Raw genomic sequence first — 24,361 nt, forward strand, 5'->3', positions numbered from 1 at the left:
TTCAAGGCAGCGTGCAGGGTGTGGGCTTGCTATCTATGAAATGAGCTGTAGTAATAAATTGGGTATGCTACATTCCTCATCATGCTTTTATCATCCATTAACCAATTACCAAAAAAGTGAGAGGGGGTTGGGTGGAGAAAGAGAATGTGAATGCTGCAGAGTTTTGAATGTATAGTATTAGTGAAGAGGAAAGGGCATTCGTTGCATTTGTCATTTCTTTATAGTTCCTCCTTAGGAATTCTTTCCTAAAGGCATTTCTCTACTACCCATCATCAGAGTGTTGGATGTCTCTAACTTAACTGCATGCACCTCAAGTTGGATCTTCTCTGGAGAAATGCTACTGCAGGTAGAATTTCCTTTACATTACTTCTGAGTTTTTGTCCAGTCACAAGGCATTAGAGGAGCTGCAGCCGATACTTCCTCACCAGCCCCTTGCCTATTGCCTTCAATTAGGGGGAACAGGTGTCCCACCAGACAGCTGTAAATGCTGAGGAGGCATCTGCAGCTGCCAGGTTAGCGCCAAGCCTCGGCAAATGAATGGCCAGATTGCTGCCTGAGGGCGCCAGGGTTTAGAATTTCTCATGCAGGGGCAATTATCTCCAACTCAGAAGGTGAAAAAGAACTGTTGAGGCTTTCTCCCTTACTGGGAGGGACTGCCAGCACACTGTGAAGCCCTGAATTAATTGGATGTCAGCCCTGACTTTGCTGTCAGAAGGACTGTGATAACTGGGTCATTCTTATTTTAATCCCAGCTAAGGAAATTGGGGGATTAAAATAATTGCCTGGATATTTCTAGGGCAATCAAGAGTAGCAACTGAGGTTCATGGGTAAAGCTGATCTCTCAGCTAACTCTTGTCTTATTCTCACTTCATTCTCTTTCTTTCTCCTCCTCCCTCCCCTGCTCTGCTCCTTCACTCACCTGAAATATTGGATGGGAGTGAAAACAGCTTTGGCCTTAGAAAGATTTGGCTCATTCCCCCAATTTTCTGCTTATCAGCTGGTGTGACTGTGGGCAGATTGCTTTATTTGTTGATACTCCATTTTCTCATCTACCAAATGGGTTGTTGTGAGAAGGAAATAATGAGTTAAATGATATAGTTTTGCACCTGGTCCATTGTTGGCATATCATAAGCACTAATTCCTTTATCCTTCCCAGTATGATTTTTCCATTTTATTCACACTAGGACTTCAGAGCTCTAGCTTACAAGGCTTCAAAGCTTGTTTGGATGCTCTGAGAACACCCTGGGTTGTTAAAATAATCAACCGCATCAAGCACTGTTCAACTCCAGGCCAGATTAACTCTATAGCTATTATGTGATTTATTGACTAGTTGGTGGATTGATTCATTCATTGAAAAATTATCTCATAAACAGCACTATATTCTGGATGCTGGCTGTATCAGGAGATGGGGAAGAGGAAGTCTTTTCAAGGAGATAAAAGAGTTAAGTCTGGGAAGGTAGAAAATTTTCTTTAAAAGAGAAATGTGCTATACATGTATGGAAATTTATCTAAAACTAGCTTTCTGTATAACAGCAATAATAAAATCCTACCCCAGATGATTTGTTTGGTAGTTTTATATTACTATCTCTTTGTCTTTCTCAAGGTGCGTGTCTTCATGCTATAGACAGTAGGTTGTAGAAATTGTGAGCACAGACACATAGACTCTAGTCTAGAACTAGATTTACTGGTTTTATAATTCAGGCTTAGTTGCTTACTGGTTATGTGACCATGAGCAAGTAATTTAGCCTGTCTGTGCCTCAGTTTGCTCATGGGGTCTAGAACAGAAAATTGTGTGATAGGGTTGTTATGAGGATTAAATGGGCTAATATATGTAAAGCATTCAGAACAGTGCTGAGCAGACAGCCCTAGAGTATTAATATTTACTCCTAGAATATTAATAGCACTGTAAAGCAGTGTCTTTAACCCGTGATCACACAGCATCTTTTTGTATTCTCACTGGTTCAGAAGATTTTGTCCAGATTTACTTCCTTTAATTTGCATTATAAAACAAGAGTATATGGAATACTCCCTTCTAAATTATACACCTGATCTTGAGATTCCTATATACCATCCCTATTCCCCTCTCTAGCTCCTCGCTATTAAGAATTGCTGGAAAAAATAAGTGAATAGAAAATAATGTTGGATATTTGGTGGTCTGTGGAGGGTGGCTAGTGATATATCTAAAAGCTGGAATGATAGAATGAAATTGGCTGGATTATTCCTGTAAGAACTTTACCAACCCTAACGAAATGCAGTAGACCCATTTTCCTCTATAGAACACATCTGGTGCAATTTCCCCTTTGGCCATAAATTTCTGCAGCCACAGACAGCTGAGCAATAAATTCTGTGTTTAATTTTTCATAGTCCCCTGTTGGAAAGGGGCTTCCTTCACATGATTATACTTGATGTGGAAAAAAAAAGACAATGTTCCTATTAAGTTTTAATCAGTTTGTTTCTCTCAGTGATATATATAATGCTTAGGTTATTTTTATATACTTAAGCATAATGGGATAATTAAATAGAGTTTTAATGGTTTTAATTCTCCCTGTCTTTATGAAATTGTTTCTCTTAATTGTATTGAGTTTGAGAGAATGAAGGCATATATTTCATGTTGTTATGTAGCTATTTTTATGATTTATAATTATGACATAGGTAGATCTAACCCCTACAGACTCACACATACTCACTAATCGCATTTTCAGGGGCAGTATTGTTCAGGATCAGGGGAAGGATTTAACTGTTGTGTCTTAGGCTATCATGTGCTTTCCCTGGAAGATGGTCCACAGCCACAGGTTGGAGCCAATGGAATTAAATGTTAATCTTCCAGTTCTCTCTTGTTTTATGTGGAATTAAGACTGTAATCATTATTCATCAGTTTTATTTAGTTTTAATAATTTGAATCTACAAGGCCTTCATTTCCACAACTTCCAAGTTTGATTTAGAATCCCTTACAGTAAGCTGTATACAGTGGTGCACTAGTAAATGAATCTCTGGCAGGTCGGGGGGTGGGGCACGGAATGCCCTACATTGTAGCATATGCCTTCATGATATAAATGCTCTCATCAAGGGGCATGTCGGGGGCTCAGTCGGTTAAGCAACCGACTCTTGATTTGGCTCAGGTCATGATCTTGTCATTTGTGAGTTTGAGCCCTGCATCTGGCTCTATGCTAACAGCATAGAGCCTGCTTGGGATTCTCTCTCTCCTCCCCCTGTACCCACTGCTCATGCTCTCTCTCTCTCTCTCTCTCTTTCTCTCTCTTCCTCAAAAATAAATACACATTAAAAAAATGCTCCCATCATGACTGATTTCAAGATACAGATATAGTATCACTGAATGTGAAGTTGGGAAGTGAGGTGTACATTTGGTGCTGAAGAGCTAATGAGGCAGCTCCAGTACACCACTACCTCTATAATTAACAGCATATTTTACCCAAGAAGATGAATCACTATTCCTAAGTTATTCTACACTAGTTGAAAGACGTACTATATGTGTGTGTATAAATGTGTGTATATATGTGTGCATATATATATATGTATGTATCTACAGGATATATTTGATATCTATCTATGTAGATAGATAGATAGATCTGTATATCTATATCCCTTTCCTTTTGTAGCTAGAATTTTAGGCATTTTGATTTCCTTAGCAACCGAACATCATGTGATTGCAAGTGAAATCCAGTATAACAGCTTTATTCCTTTGGATAAAATCTAAATGAATGAAGAGATTAAGTATAAAAACTCTCCACAATTAGGTGCCTTCTTCTCAGGTTGCTTTTCTAAGCCAGGTGTTCTTAGATTAAAAAGAAGAAAACAGCATTGTTCCATTAACCTGGTTTTTAGTTTAACTGTATTTAAATGAATAAAAGGTCTAATCAAAGTGGCATCTCCCTTTACACTTCCTGAAAACAGACCCAGATTGCTGTAAATTGTGATTTTCTTTTCTTCTTCTGTTCCTTTTTTTTGGGGTGGGGGGCGTCATTCAAATACCACTCTCCAGGGAACTTCTCTTAGGCTGATTGGGGTTCGGCTGGACACTACAGTTTCATGGAGTGTCTTGACAATTCTGACTGTTTTTATTATTCTGAATGACAAAGAAGTTGTGCATGGTACCTAGTGGTATTCAGCTGGGTGCAGTTCTGTGTCCATGATATCCCAGTGCAATGATGTCTTTGGACTTCTCTGAAATTCAGTTTACCAGATATACAGCCATTGGTGTGATAGCAGGAGGAAATGAACTGGCTTTGCTCTGAAAAACTGGACCTAATGGAACACTGAGGCTCATTTTTATTATCAAGAGACATTACAATGTCAATAGGGCTAGCTACCTGGTTTCAGGACCCAGTGCAAAATGAAAATGTGAGGCCCCTTATTAAAAATTATTAGTAATTTCAAAGTGGTGACAGCAGAGCATTAAACCAAGTGTGGGGCCTTTCCAAGTACAGGGCTCTAAATGACTGCATGGGTTGCACGCCCATGAAATCAGTACTAGATGTCACCATGGGTCCCCTGCATCTTCTTGCCATTTCGTGGAGTTGCCATGATGATAGAGCTGGAGAGCTTCAGTAGGGACAGGATATACCTGGGTCATGGGAAGCTTCTGTCAACATGGGCAAGAAGGTTTCCAGTCCTTAAATGAAAAATGGGAGTTGGCATTTCCTTCCAGAAGATACCCTGGGCAGACAATTAAAATATACTGCAGTGGAATGATCAGTCAGAAGAAATACAATGAAAAAGAAATTGCCACAATATAAAGTCCAGAGGGTTGAACTTGGGGCTTCCCTGGCCCAAATGAGCAAGAAACCTTAAATCAAGAAGGTTCAGTCAGAACAATCTATGTAGTCCACTTGGTAAACAAGAACGACTAAGCAAACAACAACAACAAACTCACTTTCTGCCAGGTTTCCTACAAAGGCAGCACTAAAATAAAAGACTATAAAATCTGTGAAACTGGCTGCTGACTTGGTGAAAAATGCTTAATTAGCAACATCTAGATGATAAAACACAGTTTAGACTGTCTTTAAAAAACATGTCAACATCCTCTTATGACCAATGTGTTACACAGATCTATTGGGAATGATGGTTCCTACTGTGAAAGGATTCTCCGGAGCAGAATTGTGTCAAAAGTCCCACTGTTACTAAAAATGTAGAGTTGACAGTTCTTATTTTTCTACATAGATGTGAATGACAATTGAGGACAGTGCTAGAAAATGTAGAGACAGGAAGTGGTAACTGTCTGAGTGAGAGTTTGGATACCTGGGAGGATGAAAGCGGGAGGGGCTGTCATGTGGTGAAGCTTGTCTAGAGTTGAACAGGGTGTTAAGAAATAACCAGGGCTGGGGTACCTGGGTGGCTCAGTCGGTTAAGCTTCTGACTCTTGATTTTGGGTCAGGTCATGATCTCACCGTTCCTGAGTTGAGCTCTATGCTGAGTGTGGAGCCTGCTTGGGATTCTCTCTCTCCTTCTCTCTCTGCCCCTCCCCTGCTCACACTCTCTATCTCAAAATAAATAAATAAACATTTAAAAAAAAAAAGAGAACTAACAAGGTCCATCACAGATCTTGGTCCTTAGACTTGTTAAAAAATAAGCTGAGACATGTTAAAAATTTTAGGAGTTTATTTGAACAAAAATTGATTCAAATCTGGCAGCGCCAAACTGGAAGTGGTTAGGAGTATTCTATGGACAGGATGGTGTGGAGGGAAGACATAGAAAGTGTGGAAGCAAAGAAAGGAAATTATTTGATTGGCTGTAGCTTAAAGCCTGGTTGTGATCAGTTGTCCTTAGTGTTTAGATTTAATAACCTTGAGGCACTTACAGGCTTAGATGTTGGTTTCCTTGGTAGGCTGCAAAGGCGTTAGAGTCATATCAGCCTAATGGCCTCCTTGTTTACTTTAACAGACTAGATTTCTCACACTACACACCAAGATGGCACAGTTGTCTTCCACGGCTTCAGCCAGGCCCTTGAGGTGAGGAGTTGCAGGCTCTGGCTCCAGCACAGAGCTCTTTCCTGAGCGGCAGACTCAGACCCTCTCTCTCATCACACCCCCAGTCACCCTGAACTGTTTGTGGGACTTGGAACATACCCTGCTTTTCCACTTGCTCTTCTCTCTGCCTGGAATTCCATGTTGGGCACTAACCACCAACACTGCCTTCCTAACTTGCTAACTCCTTCAGATCTGTCTAGATTCCGTTCAAACGTAGTTCTTCCTAAAAGTCGCCCTCACGTCTCTTTCTGATTTTTATGCCCTTTCTCTAGCATCCCCCGCCACTTCTTCTTTCCTACAGCACAGATTGTTTGATTAATTGATTAATTAATTTGTCTCCTCGAAAGGTCAGGACCAATCAGGTCATGTTCTTATTATATTTTCAGTCCCTTAGCCCAGTGCCTGAAGCATAGTGTGTGTTCAATAATCACATGTTGGATGAATGAATATATAAATAATTAAATGGACACTAAAAATTTCATAGGGGCAAGTGAAGAAGTGGTTTCCACATGCCAGGCTGTTCCTCTAAGAAAAATAGTTTGGGAGTGGTCAGTGGGGAGGTAAGAATTTGAGCATTATTTATATGCAGCTTAACTAGTTAGCTGCTGTGGAGAACACCCTCAGGTGGAATGAACCTGAAGCTTGTTTCATCGCTGTATCTGTACGTGTGGGGTGCTGGGAGAATTGTTTCACATTCTTATGCCTGCTTACATCAATAGGCCTTTAATCATGACTGTTCTGGCTAAGAGTTCAGGGTACTCCTATCTGGAGCCTTCTCGTTCACTCACTCCCATGTTCCTTCACTGTTCTTTTTGTACCACTTTTGACTGCTTTCAGAAAATTGCTAAGATAGCTGAAGTGGCAAGAGTGGGTTCCTGGTGTGTGCTCTCACTGCCCCCAGGGCCATGACTGGGGCTCTGGGAAGTGTTGTAGTTGCTGACTGATTGGCTGCTGCCTGTTCTCTTCTCTCCTTCTCTGCTTGACACACACTTTGGCCTCTCAGGTTTCTCTGGGACAGCCAATCCCTGAGTCCTGAGTTTACTCCCTGCTAAAATCAGCCCCAGAAAATGCAGTCACCTGCCTCAACTGAGCATTTGCCCTGTTAGGGTAGATCAAGATGCCAAGTGGTAGGTAAATGAGAAAGTGATGATGTGAGTTAATTTAAATGACCCGTGAGACCCATGATGTCAGGGTCACCTCCTGCTTCTTGATTCCAGTACCCACACAGGAATCTGGGCAGTGGACATGCAGGTGATTGGACAGCCAAACATTTCTGATTTTCTTGTGTTTTTTCCACAGTGTATTAGAAAGAAATACACTTAAGAGGAAATAAGATTTGTAATCCCACAAATTCAAAAAGAGGCAGGTTATGAAAGTCCTACATTGTAGACTCACTGATAGCACCAAGGGCTGTTAGCATGAGAAGGAAATTTGAAGAAAACCCAACCCCTTGATTTCTTAGATAATCATAATAATTAGCATTGCTCAAGAATTTACCATATACCAGCATATGTATTATCTTTTTTCTCATCTCATTTAATCCTCAAAATAACTCAGAGAGGTAGGTCTTAGTATTCTCATTTTAAGGATGAGCAAATTGACGTTCAGAGAAGTGAAATAAATTACTTGATATGATAGAACTAGTGGCTGGTGGAGCCAGAGTTAAGACTGATAGGACCCTTAATTTTTACATCTCTCATATTAATTGCTATTTATTATAGAGTGTACCAGACACTGGGATTAACCCTTCACATGCATGAAATCATCAAACCTTCATGACTGAGAGATACTGTTATCTCCACTAGGCAGATTAGGAAACTGAGATTCAGAAAAGGTAAGGGGCTTATTCAAAGTCAAGCAATAAAATTGGACTAAAAAGTGTTCCTTTAACTCTTTCAGGTTATGTCAATGTCTTAAAGTCTTGGAATGTATTTTTGGCAATATTACTTCAGGTCCTAGAAGAGAAGGTAGGAGAAAGGTAATGTGCCCGATTGTCAATGGTATTTAGTACTTTTCCTGCCCACTTATGTTCTCTCCCAGGTATCACAAGTGTTGGAGCCTGGAACTACATTTCCCAGAATCCTTTGACAGAAGGGTTCAACTTCAGATTCCACAGATAAAAGGAATTTGCAGAAAATTTGAGAAAGGAGGAGACAGCAGAAGTCATTCTTCTCCATCCCATTCCCTACTACTGCCCCTTTAATTCACTCCATTCTAGCCCTATTGACCTCTTTGCTGTTTCTCAAACATTCCAAGAATACTACACTGTTAGGGATTTTGCACTTGATTATTTTTTTTATCTAGACTGTTCTTTCCTTAGATATCCCCATGGTTTTCTCCATCACCTGAATCCATCACCACTTTTAGGTCTTTGTTCAGATGTCTCCTGCTCACTGAAGTCTGCTTTGAACATTTTATTTAAAATTGCAAAATTGATCCTGTTGCAGTCCTCCCCATTCCTGGCTTCAGTTTTTTTTCACAGCACTCATCACCATCTGATATATATTTTATTTTTTAATTTCTATCAATCTACTTCCACTAGAATATAAGCTCCTCAAAGGCAATTATTTCTTTCTCTTAATTACTGGTTCTCTAGTCCAGGAACATATCTGGCACTCAATAAATATTTCTTGAATGGATGAGAATAAATATTGCCCCTGACAGGTGACCATGGGTGGTGACTATGCGTGGGGCACCAGTGTGCTCCTGAAAGTCAACCATGAGAATCTCATTTGTTTTGACCCAGAGCCTGTCATTACTTGCCTTTACTTCTGTTCTTTCTTGCCCCTCTGATCTGCGAGGGCATCTGTTTTGGGTAAGAGATCCAATTCTCCATAAAAAAAAATGCAGATGGAGTTATCAGGAAGCTTCTGCACAGCAGGGAGCTTCACTCTGCCAAGCATTTGTATGATCTTTGTTGGGGCAGTCAGTGATGCACCAAACGGGAGGCAGCAGGGGCTCTCTGCTCTGGTGGGGAGGAGTATTTAATCACTGACATTATTTAGAATTGCCAGTGCATAGTTATAATACAAAGTAGACTCACTTGTAGTTTTTTTTATTTGTAGTCTTTTATAGAAAATGCAGCCGCTTATTTTCTTCACGGGAAGTGGACCACTCCCACTGCTCTACCTTGGTATGCTACGATAGAAGCACAAAGGTGGCTGAGGATCTGTGGCTGACCTCTAGCTGGTGTGACCACAGTGATTGAGAGTTCACAGTGGTAGTACCCCCACCACTGCAAGGAAGGTTAGTGCAGGCATTGACACAGATCTTGAATTTGTTCAATTTGTGTACTGTTTCCTGATGACTCATCCTTATTTCCAAATCCTGAATTTCTAACACGGAAATTCAGGGTGGGGAGGGGAGACGTTTCTGGGTGTATTATAGGGTGTATCTCTTGCTTTGGAACAGGTAAGTCCAAAAGGTAATGGTTTTAAGGCCACATTTATTATCTCAGTTTCTGAATGCTGGGAATCCAGGCAGGTTAATGGGATCCTCTGCTTCAGGGCCTCTCAGTCTTCAGTCAAGGTGTAGGCAGGAGCTGTGGTCTTATCTCAAGGTTCAACTGGAAAAACACCCACTTCCAGGGTCACTCATCGTTGTGGGCTAGCCTCCCTTCCTCAAGAGTTGTTGGACTGAAGGCTTCAGTTTCTCACTGGCTGTTAGCCACAAGCTGCTCTCAGTTCCTTGCCATGTGGGCCTCTTTCTAGAACATCTCACGACATGATAGAGTGAGCAAGTTAGAGGACAAGAAAGAACACCAGCAAGAGAGAGAGGACTAGCAAGACAGAAGTGTCAGTTTTTGTACCTAATCTCAGAAGTGATATCCCACCAATTTACTGTATTCTGTTAGTGAGAAACAAATCACTAGGTCCAGCACATGTACACATGGGGAGGGGTTTACATAAGGGTGTGAATACCAAAAGGCAGGGATTATTGGGAGTCATTTCAGATGCTGCCTAAAACATTGGATTTCTTCTTCAGTATTTACTCAACATATTTTAAATATTCATGCGTTGGACCTTGGGAGTGGTACTTTCCTAAGCCAGATCCTATTTTTGTTATATCTTATAGAGATTCCTTGAAACTTCTTGCTGATTAATGGATTTATTTTCTGGGTTATACTGAGGATGAAATTTTTTTCTGCTTTGAAATTTCAAAGGGAATTTTGGAGGAAAGGGATTTGAATATGTAGAATCAAATATTATTTTTATATGAAATGGACTGATTTTCTCTGAAATATAGATGCATGGGCAGTACAGACTTGAGGTCTTGCATATAAAAGATGTATTATTATTGGTGTTTATCCATAAAAGAGATGTATGGATATGAAATATACATATTCATTTTTCCTCAAAACTTTGCTGACATTAATTCACTACCTCTATCATCTTTGTTACTGTTGTAGAGGGGACGTCTGAGGCTAATTAGGCTTTTGGTCATTGTTAGCAGATATTTTCAGTGCTCTCCTCATATTGCCTAAGAATTCACCATTTTAGTATGTGCTAATAGTGTCCTATTACAATCATTTGTGACTTTCTGTCTGAGGACTTCTCCCAGCATATGGGCTGAGGATGGATGGCAATTCAGGATAAATATCCCAGCTTCTTGACTCTTTGGTGGATAATACTGAGGTGTGCTCTATTTCCTAGATTTCTCCGTTAGGATTGAGTCTTGGATGTCCATACCTGCAACCAGCTCAATAAAGAGCCCTTTGATCAGTCCTTTTTCTTCCTTGTCTCATTTTCCCAAGACCCTGTAGGTGCTTCCTGGAAGCATCAAACCATTGTCTCAGTATATGCTTTTGGGGGAACCCATTGGAAGACATTTTTTATAGGTGTGTTTGTTCAGGTATAAGTAACTTTGTTCAGATGTTTAAAAGATTTTTAAAACTTTTTTTCTTTTCTTTCTTTCTTTCTTTCTTTCTTTCTTTCTTTCTTTCTTTCTTTCTTTCTTTCTTTCTTTTTGTTAGTTATAGTTAGATGTTTATTTGAAAATCTGATCCACCAAGTTAGCATTTTCCACTAACCTGGGATGCAGAAACCTTCATAGGCTTTACAATCTTTTGTATGGGTGAGCCTTAGCAACCATTACACAAAAATAAATGGATTTAATCAAAAAATGGACTAAAGACCTAAATGTGAGTCATGAAACCATAAACATCTTAGAGGAGAACACAGGAAGTAACCTCTTTGACCTTGGCCATAACAACTTCTTTCTAGAGATGTCTCCTGAGGCAAGGAAACAAAAGCAAAAATAAACTATTGGGAAAACATCAAAATAAAAACCTCCTGCAGAGCAAAGGAAACAATAAACAAAACTAAAAGGCAACCTATGGAATTGGAGAAGATATTTGCAAATGACATATCTGATAAAGGGTTAGTATACAAAATATATAAAGACCTATTAAACTCAATGTTCCCAAAATGAATAATTGAATTCAAAAATGGGCAGAAGACATGAATAGACATTTTTTCAAAGAAGATGTACAGATGGCCTACAGACACATAAAAAGATGCTCAACATCACTTATCATCAGAGAACTGCAAATCAAAACCACAATGAAATATCACCTCACACCTGTCGGAATGGCTAAAATTAACAACCCAAGAAACAAGAAGTTGTGTTTCTTTAACTCATTTTTCCTGGACTTAGAAACCCTTTAAAAAATATATGCTCAGCTTTCCTCAGCTCAATGATTTGATCAAAATATAGTTCAGTTATTTCTTCATTTTCAATTTACTCTGATTTCTTTTTCATGAAGTTTAATTTGTTCTGGTCTCTCTCTCTCTTTAATGTTTGTTGATTTTTGAGAGAGAGAGTGAGAGCAGGGGAGGGGCAGACAGATGGCAAGGCAGAGGATCCAAAGTGGGCTCTGTGCTGACAGCAGTACGCCTGATGTGAGGCTTGAACTCACAAACAGTGAGATTGTAACCTGAGCCTAAGTCAGATGCTCAACTGACTGAGCCACCCAGGTGCCCTTCTGGTCTCTCTTTTAAAATCACAAAACATCACTAAATGTCTGAATATTCTTTCTCTGTTCTCTTCTTCTGTATCAGTACCTCTCTCATTACTTACATGTATTTATCCTTATTCCCTGCATTCTAAAAAGGCTTTTCAAGTTTGTTACCCAGATTACTCCTTCAGTTTTCTGCAGCATCAGTTCTGCTCTCTACTTCGGTGTGGTCTTAAATTCTGCTATTGTGTTTTCCCACTTTGTTCTTATCTTACCCATTTTCCCCTTTCTTCTCATCTCAGCTTTTAAGATGACTTGTTTTGTTTTATGTATGACATATCTTTTATACTTTCCTGAAATTTTCTGAAGTTTTCTTCTTTTTAAGTATGTATTTATTTTTGAGAGAGAGAGAAAGGGAGGGAGGGAGAATGAGAGCAGGGCAGGGGCAGAGAGGGGGGGCGGGACAGAGGATCTGAAGTGGGTTCTGTGCTGACAGCAGAGAGGCCAATGTGGGGCTTGAACTCACGAACTCTGAGATCATGACCTGAGCCGAAGTCAGATGCTTAACTGACTGAGCCACCCAAGTGCCCCTGAAATTTTCTTGTAGATCCTATACTTAAAGATATTATAGAGCTATGCCCCTCTCTTGGTCTTCTGGATGCTACTTTTCCCTCTTGTTCTGTAGTTTTATATTTATTTTGTTTCATATTGACATTTCCTCTCTACTTGTCCTTGCTAAAGATAACATCTATGTAGACTTAGTGTTTATCAACAAATAGGGCGATTACTTTGGCCTATGTTGTTGTCTCTATTTGGGCAGAGATCAAATCTCTTCCTCAGTTCCCTTGTTGGAAGAGGGAAGATTCGTGTACCCAGGTCTTAGATAAATTTCCATTTTCTAGCAGGCATGAACCCAGTGAAAGCTTCTCTTTCATTGCCTAATATTCAGGGACATTGAAAACATCATTAAATTTCTTAGGATGCTTTATGCCATTTCTAATTGTGCCTACTCTTAATCCCCCCATCTATATTCTGCCTAGTTATTCACTAGGATTTATAGACTCTGCCTGGATATAGCACAATACCAGTGGAGGCAGAAAGTAGTTTCAGAAGTTCAGAGATTGCCACTTTCCAAGGTACTATATAGAGGGATGATTTCTCGGAGCAGGCCCTACATGTTTGTCTAAGAAACACATTATGTGGCAAGGGTTATAGTAGATTTTCCTACTTATTTCATGTGGTCCTTTTCTTATAGAGCAAAGCTGATTAATGCCACGAGCTGATGCTTGGGTCAATATGCTAAATCCATGTGCATATTTCTTATAACTTTACTAGTTTATCTCAGATTGTGGCATTAGGTTACATGACAGACAGTTTTTAGTGGCCTTGTGAATTGTCTTCTTTATCTGTTATCGTTAATATTTCTGTGAAAGATGAGGAGATACTGGGTAAGTAAATCCCAGTATCTCTTTCCAATGAGAAATCTCCTCTTCATGTATACTACAGTAAATGCATAATAGATTTTGTCTAATGAGTTGAATTCAATGTATACAATAAGGCTTTGTGGTTTCTTGTGTTTTAAACTTTACTTATAAGTGACATTATTTTCTATTACAGGATTAAAATATAGTCTATGACAAATAACTTTATACACCTGCTTTATATATGCTATAAATGTCGACTTTAAAATTATTTTTGAGGCAACTACCTCAACTTCAATCTATCTGCTGATCCTGAGGAATATTACTGTCAAAAGTTATGATGAAGTACCCCAAAATGTAGATATTCATGGCCATTGCTTCATGTCTATCCTCAGAATTCATGATTACATCCAATATAGTGACAGGAACTCAGGGGAAGAGATTCAAGAAAGCAAAACATAAGCCATGCAAAGTACTTCCCCATCTTTAACAGGTATTAAAAACATCAGCTTGGGAGTGATTGATATGCAGGAGGATATCATAAAAGTGCAGGCTTTTGAAGGCCTTTTCGGATATGCTGAAACTAAAATGGGAAGCTAGACTTCAAAATTCATGTTCTTGGTCTTCTGAAGTTTAAACTTTACCCCTGGCCACCTTTGATTAACAGTAGAGCCACCAGACTTTTCCTGGTATAAATAAATACATCTGTAGACCAGAGATCAAATATTGCTTATCATCGATGAGTAGAGAAACCACACATTTAGTTATTTTGAGGAGTGTACCAGAGCATCTTTTATGGGTTTCTGAGAACCAATTAATTGTGTGAGTCTCTTCCTGAATTCTGTGTTCCGTGACATCACAATGGTAGCTTAAAACCACCGTGTTGGGAACGTTTATGTCGTAGAAATTGGCAAATGATACATTTAGGGCTTTTCCTTACAGACATCCAGTCGTTAAACATTTATCAAGACATCACTATTTTTAGGGCTCTTTTTATACTTTTTTTCTTGATGATTTATATGGTTGTTGTTTATTTATATTAAACTCCCCAGCCTTCATCATAGTGGCTGAGTCAGCAAGTGATATTGGATTTGAATTTTTATAAATTTGCTTTTACACAAGAGGTGAATCCCATATTCAAGTAGTGGTTTGCGCCTTTCTCATAGGGAATTGTTAGTGCTAACAACTGCAAAAAGACAACAACTGTAAGCTGGATCTTTGACTTCTTTTTTGTCATTAATCTTTCCAAACTAAAAGAGGCACTTCTAGGTTTTTTAAAGCTTTAACATCAATTAGAGGCTGGATGCCTCCAGTTATAATAATAAAGGACTTAATTTCATTTGCCCTAGAGAGTGTCTTGTAAATGAGCATACCTGGCTTAGAGTCCTGCATCCAGCTCTGCTCCATCATCCTGAAGCATGGGGGCAGGTTGTCTGAGAGGAACACCCTGAGAAGAAAGGAAGCAGGGGTTCCAGGAAACTTGCTGGCTTTGACTCTGCTGCTCCCTCCATTTCTCTCAACCTCCTTGGTATTTCTTTCTTCCTCAGTCTTTCCAGTTCTCCTTTCATCATGATGTAGTTGATTGTTTATTGTATTTATTAGGTTGTATTTATATCTCAGGCTTTAATTTTAAAAATGAAACAGTTGAGGGGCATCTGGGTGGCTCAGTCAGTTAAGTGTTGGACTCAGCCCAGGTCATGATCTTGTGAGATCTGACAGCACAGAGCCTGCTTGGGATTCTCTCTCTCCCTCCCCCTCAGCCCTCCCCTACTCACATGCATGCACTCCCTCAAAATAAATAAACTTAAAAAAAAAAAGAAACAATTGATGGGAAAGCCAACTATATGGTCATGTAGGTTACCTAGGTAAGAAAGCAATTTGTCATCTCTTTAAATTGATATTTTAAAAGTGCATCTTCAATATTTATTTGAATAAGAGGGAATGTCAGCACCTGTTAAGAATCCTTTGTTGTTTCAACATGAAAGTACTATTCCTGTCTATTTTGCAGGACCAATTTACATGTGATTAGCTGTGAAAAGAACTGAGGACACAGGGCACCATATTTTCAAGTTAATTCAGAAATATTTTATTTTTTCTCAACTTTTTTTTTTTTTTTTTACTTTTGGGACAGAGAGAGACAGAGCATGAACGGGGGAGGGGCAGAGAGAGAGGGAGACACAGAATTGGAAACAGGCTCCAGGCTCGAGCCATCAGCCCAGAGCCTGACGCGGGGCTCGAACTCCCGGACCGCGAGATCGTGACCTGGCTGAAGTCGGACGCTTAACCGACTGCGCCACCCAGGCGCCCCAGAAATATTTTAATGTTCCATAAAGAAGTACTTCTCAACAAATCATATGCATATCTATCACCTGGCAATCTTGTTGAAAGCAGATTCAGAAAATTCTACTTCAGTTAGTCTGAGGCAGGGCCTGAAGTTCTGCATTCCTAACAAGTTTCCCTGTGCTGCTGGGGTGTTTCCGGTTCATGGTGCTCACTCTGGGGACGTGTCACATGCCCTTTCTTCTGGCTTGAATGGAAGTGTCAGTATTTCTGAATGAAAAGTAGGGGAACAGTAGGCTAGTTTTCTCTTTTTAAACTAATCTGTCTACCTCCCTTACTTTCCTTCCTTCTTTTTTTCCTTCTGTCCTTCCTTCTTTCTTTCTTTTAACTTATGAAGATTTAAAATACCTTTCTGGAGGTAAGTGGTTTACTGGCCACTGACATTAAAGAAATTCCCCGCTTATTTTAGATATCTTGCCAAAGATGGAAGTTTATACTCTTAGGAGAGAATTATATGATTATGTGATTTTAGAATTTCCATTTCAAAGTTGCTGCTTTGAACATGAGGTATGAAAGCCCCAATAGGCCTATATTTGTGGCTGTTTTAAACTGATAGGATTTTGGAAAAGTGTCTATTCATGTCTTCTGCCCATTTCTTCACTGGATTGTTTGTTTTTCAAGTGTTGAGTTTGGCAAATTCTTTATAGATTTTGGATACTGACTCTTTATCTGATATGTCACTTGCAAATACCTTATCCCATTCTAGTGGTTGCCTTTTGGTTTTGTTGATTGTTTCCTTTGCAGTGCAGAAGCTTTTTATCTTGAAGATTTTGATCTACTCAGTAGGAATCTTTGTAGAAAATATTCATTATAATAATAAAGGACATTGAAAGTGAAAAAAACATAAAACATAAAACTCACCCATGATGATTTAAAGTGAACAATTAGACAAGGGTATTCGTGTAAGAATTGTCATGATAATCATGTAATTTTTCATCTTCATGTGCTAGGGCATTCTGGTATATGAATATGGGGATATGAAGTTGCCATGCATTAGGTGGATCCCTCACCCCACATGAAGTTTTCAACTATACAGGTCTGAGCAAACCACAAGCTCCCTATGATGAGTCCTTGCTAGACACATATTAGATGCTCAATCCAAAGGAAATTCATATACGTAACTTGCATGCCAGTCTGCACAATTTAAACAATGCCTGTCACAAATACCTGCTTTGAGAATGATCCCTACCATACGAACCTCTTCAGACCTGGAAGATAAGCAGTGCTCTTTTGTTGGGCTCTATGATCTGATGTGCATCTCCTTTTGTAAAGCTCGCTCAAACATTTCAGTGAAAATTGAGCTCCTTTCTTATAAACACTCAACAGTGCTTATCCTACTCCATGTTTCTGCCATTTGTCTTTTGAAAAAATTGCATCTCCAAAAACACTGAAACTCTTAAAATCAGAAACAATGTCATATTATTCTCCTGGGTTCCACCGCAACTTAGCACAGAGCAGGTATGCAATAAAAAAACTTTTTAAAAATGAATTTCCTGTTTCAAGAAGTGATTGTTGATGAGTATTTATTAAATATCTCTGTCAGGTATTTTAGACGAGTCCCAGTCTTTCCAGATTCAACTAAACAAAATATGTCATTGCTTTAAGGAATTCTCTTATGACTCAGAGTTTGAAGCACCCACAAAATAAGATACCTCTCCATAAAAAAAGGCTTAGGTATGTTTCTCCAAGGCTCAGCTAGGCGTGGTTGTCAATGTATTTTCCCAAGGTACAATTGAGGATAACTTTATTAGGCTGCCTTCAGGTACTATTGGTTGATGTTTTCTCTATGTTTTCTTGAGGGTCAGTGGAGCATGATTTTGGTGTGATTACTTCAACCAATCAATACTCTGAAAAGAGCAAACCAAACTAAAAATCGAGGCAGCAACAAAGTATTTTATAATGCATATAATAGCTAACATTCCTGGAAATTTACTCTAGATCATATACTATTCTAGGTGCTTCACTTTATGAAGTTTATTTTATCTTTGGAATATCAGTATGAGGTAATATACAAACAAGTGGGTGTTGCTCTCCCAAGAGCATGATTGTTAAGTTCAGAAATTATTTTTTGGCAACAATAAAGGTGGTAATTAAAAAATAAATGCAACTTTTAATAACATTAATCCATTAATTGTTATTAATGTATACCATGCCAGTACTGCTGATATAAAACAGAAAGGTTGTGACAATATGGATGGACCATAGAAGGTATTATGCTGGGTGAAATAACTCAGACAGAGGAAGACAAATGTCATATGATTTCACTTTGTGGATCCTAAACAATAAAGCAAATGAACAAACAAAGCAGAAACAGATCCGTAAATACAGAGAGTAAACTCATGGTTGCCAGATGGGAAGGGGGTGGGAGGATGGGCAAAATGGGTGAAGGGGAGTGGGAAAAAACCCCAAAGCACAAAGGGCTAATTTTTAGAAAATTGATACAGTGTTATGAACATAAGCTGGAAAAACAAAAAGAGGTTGTGTAGCAGCCTTCTTTAGACTGGTTGAGACTGCTGAAAGCTATTACTTAATCTACTACATAAGTAACACTCTTGTCAGCAATGTGTTGAAGACCAAAGGATTTGTAAAATGATTAAACATTGAAGAATGTTCTCTGAGAGTATGGTAAATGTGTCATCAAATTCAATGCCAAACACAAATATGCCAAGTAGGGGCAACTTCCTATCTCCTAGGTGATTGGGAAACTCAGATCAACTCCAAGATGCCACACTGAGGGTTTTTGAGTTGTTTCATCAACCCAAATGTGAGGCCACAACTAAAGTGCAGTCAATTTTGGTGAAGTTTATCAGGGCTTCAGGGACAGAACAAATGCAACAAGGTCATATGTGGAGAATAGATTGCATGAGATAATAAACCAGCTTCTAGATGAGCTCAAATAGGGCTAACCCAAGAGCAAAGACAAGATATAAACTTATAGTATCATTCTAAATTATAACCTCAAACCAGGTCACTTTGGATAAATATGGGAGAATTCAGAAGGCTGAGAGAAGGCTCTGAAAACTGCATTGTTTTTACAAAACAAACACGGTCTTTTTTTTTTTTTTTTTTTTTTTTTTTTTTTTTTTTTTTTTGAGAGAGAGTGAGCAAGGGAGGGGCAGAGTAAGAAAGAGAGAGAGAGGGTGGGGAGAGAGAACTCCAAGCAGACTCCACACTGTCAGCGTGGAGTCTGACATGGGACTCAAACCCATGAACTGTGAGATCATGACCTGACCCAAAACCAAGAGCGACTGAGTCACCCAGGTGCCCCCAAAACAAACACAGTCTTAAAAAGTGGTAATGAATCATGGGTGACAGCCACACCCACAGTGCCATCCCTCAAAGGAAAGTGAAATGAGCTGAAGATGTAAAATGTTTCATTCCTGCCTTAAGCATGTGCAACTCCTAATAGGGCTGATGAGGATTATACCTTCAGAAAATTAGTCTTTAAACAAGTCTTTTGAGGGGCGCCTGGGTGGCTCAGTCGGTTAAGCAACCGACTGCGGCTCAGGTCATGATCTTTCAGTTTGTGAGTTCGAGCCCTGCGTCGGGCTCCGTGCTGACAGCTCAGAACCTGGAGCCTGCTTCGGATTCTGTGTCTCTCCCTCTCTCTACCCCTCCCCTGCTCACGCTCTGTGTCTCTCCATCTCCCAATAATAAATAAATATTAAAAAATAAATAAACATGTCTTTTGAGCTATAAGAAACCTAAATATCTTGGGGCACCTGGGTGGCTCAGTCGGTTGAGGGTCCGACTTTGGCTCAGGTCATAATCTCACAGCTCGTGAGTTCGAGCCCTGCGTCAGGCTCTGTGCTGACAGCTCAGAGCCTGGAGCCTGCTTCAGATTCTGTACCTCCCTCTCTCTCTACCTCACCCCTGCTCACACTCTGTCTCTGTTTCTCTCAAAAGTAAACATTAAAAAGTTTAAAAAAAAAAAAAGAAACCTAAATATCTTGTAGGTTGGTTGGTTTGGTGTTGATTTAATAAGAATCTGAAGAAGCTTAAAACAAGAATATAAATAAATAGTGGGAAAATTTAAATAAAGAATATAGGAAGGAAGGAAAAGGATGAATATAAGCATGCTTGGAAAGACAAGAGTGAGATTTTATGTAGGTTGGTCTGTTTGCCCCTGTCGTGTTCATATAGTGCAGGCCCACCCTCAGTAAAGCTTGTTTGAGAGTGACAAAGGGTGGCTGAAATGAGTAGGTCATGTGGATTGTAACATTTGGAAGATGGTCTTTTCAACAAATGGTGCTGGACTAAACATCCACATGCAAAAAAAAAAAAAAATAGACATGAAACTTCATCAACATTAATTCAAAATGGATCACAGAACTAAATGTAAAATGCAAACTATAAAACTCCTAAAAGATAATAGAGGAGAAAACCTAGATGGCCTTGGGTATGCTGATGACTTTTTAGATACAACACCAAAGGCTTGATGCATGAAAGAAACAATTGATAGGCTAGACCTGACTAAAAACAAAAAAATAATCTTCTGCTTTGTGGAAAACAATGTCAAGAGAATGAGAAGACAAGCCACAGACTAGGAGAAAATAGGAGTTGGGAGATTATGATGCGTCAATGTTGGTTCATCAATTGTAACAAATGTCTTATTCTGGTGCGGATGTTGACAATGGGAGAGGATATGTGTGTGAGAGGACAGGGGTCCTGTCCTTTTCTCTTAATTTTGCTGTGAACCTAAAACTGCTCCTAAAAAATAAAGTATTAAAATCAGATAAGTTGCTCTTTTACTGCCTAAATCCTGAATCAAAGTATCTTTTTTTTCCTTCAAAGAGAAATTAAAAGTCCCACAGGCAATAATCTCTTCAATCCAGGGAATCAATGATTTTTCAAATGGAGCCTGTTGAATTCAAGCTATATTTGAATAAATGAAGAAGAGGTGGAAAAATTCTTTTCTTTCTTTCTTTCTTTCTTTCTTTCTTTCTTTCTTTCTTTCTTTCTTTCTTTCTTTCTAATGCATTTATTCTACAGTTAGTACTATTCTGAAAGGAAACATAAGGAAAGGCTTCGAAAGTTAGTCTACTTATCCTTGGAATCTCATAAGGCAATCATGCCCCCGATTTCCCATCAGCAGATAAATTGGCTGATAATGTTTTCACAAGGCTACAACCTAGCCAAGTAATGATTATTATCAAGGAAGAGGGATTTTAGGGGACATAAATGAGATGAGTTGAAAATGAAATTGAAAACTGTTTATACAAAAATAAACAGTCCATTTGAGTTTTGTGAATAATTCAGCTCACGATTTGGTTTACTTTGAGGGATCTATTTACTTAGTTTTTAAGAAATGAAGGTTTCTTTATTTCCAAATTATAACTTAGAATTCAAGGGTTATTTACATTACTCAGCCTCTTAGAAAGGGGTGAATGGTTATCACCTATGATGTTTTTAAACTGGAAAAGAAAACAAAAATTAAATTCTTTCCCCTCTCCCTCATTCTGTCTTTTCCTCCCTTCTTTTCTTCCTTCCTGTTTCTTGTTCTTCCTTTGTTCCTGTTATTAAGTCTTGTTTTGGTGAATTTATAACTACTGAACCCTATTAGAAAAGCTGATTTGTGAAATATACAGTTGGTTTAATGCATTCCTTGGGAAAATGGTTTATTTTGTTGGACCACTTAATATTTTACTCATATTCTCAACTGTTGGTCTACAGTTTTATCATGTCTCTGGTGGCTGTATGGCTAGGGTACAGGTCTTAGGGGAGAGGCCAGAGTGCAGACCCTTAGACTTGGAAGATGAATGCAGCCTGGTAGGCTAAGGAGGATTGGGCTTGTCTTTCTATTCCAGGGGTTTACAGCAGTAGATTGATGGATGAGGTTGGAGTAACTCTTTGGTCTGCTCACGACTTGTTTTCTCCTATTTGTAATTTGCATTTGACTGTCCCAGGTTGGAAAATCTAATGAAAAACATGAGACATTCATGTTGCATTCTCCCCCCCCCCCCATGACTCCCATTTTTACACTTAACTTTTAACTATTCTAAATTGATAAATAGATTGGGACTGGTTTTGGCAGCATGTTTGTACTTAATCTCTTCTGGGTTAATATGTTATGGGTGAAAAGATGGATTCTTTTAGCATGTGACTTAGTGGACATCTGTTTTCATTTTAGGATCTTTGCATATCTGTCTGAAAATCTGTAATGTTGAAGGCCATTGCTTGGGCTGAAGGTGATTGGAAGGTGAGAACAGAGCAAAATTCACTTATTTATTCACTCAACACATATATATTAAGTATCCATTTTGTGCCAACCACTGCTATAGGCAAACTCTTAAAGAAAAAAGCTTGGTTAAAAGGGTTCTGTGTACAGAAGATGAATCTAATGTCAGGAATTGTTACCTTTGTGGGTTGTCCACATATTCACTTATATGCCTGGACCCGACTTCCCATCTAAGATTTGGCAACTTCTAGGGATGGTTCATCATCTTCAAGGATGCTTGAGGACTATAATTAGAGCTACCAGATTAGTAATTTTTCAAAGTTTTATATATTTTCCTTTGGTTTATCATTTATTAAACTTCTTGAATATGGTGATTTTGAATAAGGGACCCTACCTTTAAATTGCAGCCAAAACCAACATTAACACATAGATAATACAGCTTGAGCAGCATAGAACAGTGTCTAAAATGATCTGGCAAACACAGTTCTCCTATTTGCAGCACTGAAAAGCCCCATGTATCCAATTGCAGTTAGGGCCTCCACTACAAATTCTTACCACCACCCACTGGGGCTGTATTGAGAAATAGATTTGAAGGCCCAGACCAGGAGTTTAGGAAGAATATACAGCTTTCTTCATACTAATACTCAAACATAACATACTAATAACATACTCATAACATACTAATACTCAAAAGGATGGTACCATGTCTTGAGTATATGCTAAGTGCCGTACATAAATTATGATGTTGCCAGTCTTTCAAATTTGGGGAAGAAAAAGAAAAATGAGCCATTTTAGATGCTGGGAAGTTTTGCTTATTTGTCTTTCTGTGTGTAGATGTGTTTGATGGTTACACATAGATCTGCTGAAGCAGTGTTGTGTTTGGACAAACAATAGCCAAAATATCTCAAGATAAGCAACTAAATATAGTTCTGGTTCCACTGACCAGGAATTGAAAAATATGTCCTTTTTAATCTCTCAGTCATTTGCTGTTGTTACTGGTTTTCTTTTTTAACTACAAGAACAAAGGGAGAATCCCAAACAAAGGTTGTTGGGTTCAGCTATCAAATCCCAAACAGTTTATAAAAACTATAATATCTAGATTCAGCCATACTAGCTAATAGGAATCTGAACCAAGAGTTAGTGGGGCTCCCACAAGGACTCCTTGAGGAGTGTATCAAGATTTTGTGCATGCTCAAGTCCTTGTACCTGTTGGCTGGGGATTAGAAATGTCCTTTTTTATTTGTTCAACAGTATCAGCAAAGTGGTACTTAAGAGTTTATTGCTAATACTGAGACTGCTGTAAGAAAAATCACATAAAGATGAAAATGCTGATCATTACTGAAATAAGTATTATGTGTGTAGTGTATCTTGTCTCCACGGACAAATGTGTTTGACTTAAATAATTGCAAGACTTTCTAACTCCTTGACTTTAGGAAAGGAAAAATTAAATCAGGTGATCATTGTCACCAAGGAGGGATATGCTGGGGTAAGATCTAGAAACAAAGAGAATTTTCTGGCTTTGGTTCCCAAGACCTAAATTTTTGGAAATCTGTAAAGAACTCTAGACACAGATAAAATATTTGAGAGTTTGAAGAGAGAGGGGTCCCTTTCTTCATTTCCCAAACCCAGGCAAGAAAAGGTTTCCTTAGAAGGAATGTTGTGGAGGAGAAATGGAAGGGAAATGAAAGAGTAGAGATACTGAAGGTTTGCAGAGTGGTCTTGTATCCTACTCCTGGGCAGAGTCCTAAAGCTGAGCCAATCACTGGACTTTATCTCCTTGGCCAGACAAATCAGAGTGAATCTCAAGACTCCTGCTAGTAATTCTGGAACAAATGCTCAATCTCTCCCTTTGAAAAGGTGATGAACTATTTTTGTCAGCATAAGGGAAAACACAAAGCTGACTAGAAGAAGGAACCCAAAGCAAGTTTAGTGAACAGTTGGTCTTCTGATCAACATCAAGAACTGCTGTATTATACGTGGAATTTAAGAAATAAAACAAGTGAGGGACACCTGGGTGGCTCAGTCAGTTGAACATCTCACTCTTCATTTTGGCTCAGATCCTGATCCCAGGGTTGTGGTATCGAGCCCTGAGGTCCTCCATGCTGAGCTCAGAGCCTGCTTAAGACTCTCTCTCTCTCTCTCTCTCTCTCTCTCTCTCTCTCTCTCCCATTTTCTCTCTCTGTTCCCCCCTCCCCCTCTCTCCCTCTCCCTGTCTTCCCCACTCATAATCTCTCTCTCTGTCTAAAAAACACAAGAAAGACATTTTAAAGAAACAAAACAAAGAATAAAAAAAGAGGTAAACAAAAAAACAAGATTCCTAAATGTAGAGAACAAACTGGTGGTTGCCAGAGAGGAGGTGGGTGGAGGGTGGGTAAAATAGGTGAAGGAGATTAAGAGTACATTTGTCATGATGAGCACTGAGTAATGTATAGAATTATTGAATCACTATATTGTACACCTGAAACTAATATAACACTGGATG

General features: G+C 39.0%; 1 protein-coding gene across 1 annotated transcript in view; it reads left to right on the top strand.

Moving 5' to 3' along the window:
• Positions 1–283: 283 nt before the first annotated feature.
• PLPPR1 (phospholipid phosphatase related 1) overlaps positions 284–24,361 on the top strand; it is a 374,403-nt gene continuing 350,325 nt past the window's right edge. The window contains exons 1-4 of the mRNA XM_045043456.1: positions 284–346; positions 7,884–7,962; positions 9,050–9,230; positions 21,832–21,900. The gene's annotated coding sequence lies outside the window, so the exon portion shown is untranslated. The remainder of the gene's footprint in view (positions 347–7,883; positions 7,963–9,049; positions 9,231–21,831; positions 21,901–24,361) is intronic.

This window comes from Felis catus, chromosome D4 (genome assembly GCF_018350175.1).
Source record: "Felis catus isolate Fca126 chromosome D4, F.catus_Fca126_mat1.0, whole genome shotgun sequence".
Classification (NCBI taxonomy): domain Eukaryota; kingdom Metazoa; phylum Chordata; class Mammalia; order Carnivora; family Felidae; genus Felis; species Felis catus.